We start from the raw sequence: 2,194 nt of genomic DNA on the forward strand, positions 1-2,194 counted from the left end.
TGCTTCCAACTCCCTCCCCCCCAGCCTGCCCTCCCTTCCATCATCCCCCCTACTCTCCTGTAGGGTGAGATACCCTATTTAGTGTGTATTTCATTCCCTCCCTGAGCCAAATTGAATGCGAATAAGGTTGACCCATTCCCTTTTACTTTCCTATTCTTCCCCTCCATTGAAAACATTTTCCCTTGCCTCTTCTATATGAGATAGTTTACCCCATTCTGTCTCTCCTCATCTCCTCTCATTATATTCCTCTCTCACCTCTTAATTTCACATTTCAAGTATCATCCCTTTCTATTAAATTGGTCCTGTTCCCTCTATCTATATATACCTGTAAACATATATACGCACATTCACATATGTATTCATATGCCTGTATACCCTCCTATATAGACACACACACACATACACACACACACACACACACACACACACATATATATATATATATATATATATATATATATATATATTCCCTTCAACTATTTTCATACTGAGAAAAGTTTCATCAGTTACAATTATAGTTTTTCCATGTAGGAATGTTAACAGTTCAACCTTGATAAGTTCCTTATGATTTCTTTTCCCTGTTTACCTTCTCATGCTTTTCTTGCTTCTTGTATCTGAATGTCAAATTTTCTATTCAACTCTGATTTTTTCATCAAGAATGCCTGAAAGTGGCAGTACATTGAGCTCCATAGAGACAGTGCCAGGGCAAGTAAGAGCCGGACGGGCACTGGGCTACTCTGTGCGGCGCTGAGGGAAAGTACTCAAAATGGGCAAAGGTGATCCTAAGAAGCTGAGAGGGAAAATGTCTTCATATGCCTTCTTCGTGCAAACCTGCCAAGAGGAACACAAGAAGAAGCACCCAGATGCTTCTGTGAACTTCTCAGAATTTTCTAAAAAATGCTCAGAAAGGTGGAAGACAATGTCTGTTAAAGAGAAAGGGAAATTTGAGGACATGGCTAAAGCTGATAAGGTTCGTTATGAAAGAGAAATGAAAACCTACATACCACCTAAAGGAGAAACAAAAAAGAAGTTTAAGGATCCCAATGCACCGAAGAGGCCTCCTTCAGCATTTTTCTTATTCTGTTCTGAGTATCGTCCAAAAATCAAAGGGGAGCATCCTGGTCTTTCTATTGGAGATGTGGCAAAAAGAAATGGGAGAAATGTGGAATAATACTGCTGCAGATGATAAGCAACCTTATGAAAAGAAGGCAGCTAAACTGAAGGAAAAGTATGAAAAGGATATTGCTGCATACCGGGCTAAAGGAAAACCTGATGTGGGTAAAAAGGGAGGAGTTGTCAAGGCTGAGAAGAGCAAGAAAAAGAAGGAGGAGGAAGATGAAGAAGATGAAGAAGACGATGAAGAGGATGAAGAAGATGATGAGGAGGATGAAGAACATGATGATGACAATGAATAAGTTGGTTCTAGAGCAGTTTTTTTCTTGTCTATAAAGCATTTAACCCCCCTGTACACAAGTCACTCCTTTTAAAGAAAAAAAATTGAAATGTAAGGCTGTGTAAGATTTGTTTTTAAACTGTACAGTGTCTTTTTTTGTATAGTTAACACACTACCAAATGTGTCTTTAGATAGCCCTGTCCTTTAGTGGTATTTTCAATAGCCACTAACCTTGCCTGGTACAGTATGGGGGTTGTAAATTGGCATGGAAATTTAAAGCAGGTTCTTGTTGGTGCACAGCACAAATTAGTTATATATGGGGATGTAGTTCATTTTCATCTTCAGTTGTCTTTGATGCAGCATATGAAATAACTGTTGTTCTGGTAACTGAATACCACTCTGTAATTGCAAAAACAAAAAAAAAAGTTGCAGCTGTTTTGTTGACATTCTTAATGCTTCTAAGTAAATACAATTTTTTTAATTAAAAAAAAAGAATGCTTGAAAGTCCTCTATTCCACTGACTGACCATATTTTCCCCTGAAACATGATACTCAGGTTTTCTGGATAGGTGATTCTTGGTTTTAATCCCAGCTCCTTTGCCCTCCAGAATATCATATTCCAAGTCCTTCAATCCCTCAGTGTAGAAGCTGCCAGATCCTGAGTTATCCTGATTGTGTTTCCACAATATTCAAATGGTTTCTTCCTGGCTGCTTGTAATATTCTCTCCTTGATCCGGGAATTTCAGAACCTGGTTATAATATACCTAGGAGTTTTCTTTTGGGGATCTTTTTCAGGAGGTAA

General features: G+C 38.4%; 1 pseudogene; it reads left to right on the forward strand.

Annotated features, from left to right (window-relative positions):
- The first annotated feature begins 675 nt into the window (after positions 1 to 675).
- Positions 676 to 1,888, forward strand: LOC138173499 (high mobility group protein B1 pseudogene; annotated as a pseudogene).
- Positions 1,889 to 2,194: the final 306 nt, after the last annotated feature.

Source organism: Petaurus breviceps, unplaced genomic scaffold (assembly GCF_028583685.1).
Source record: "Petaurus breviceps papuanus isolate PSGF00001 unplaced genomic scaffold, PetGlider_PUasm1.0 582, whole genome shotgun sequence".
NCBI lineage: Eukaryota > Metazoa > Chordata > Mammalia > Diprotodontia > Petauridae > Petaurus > Petaurus breviceps.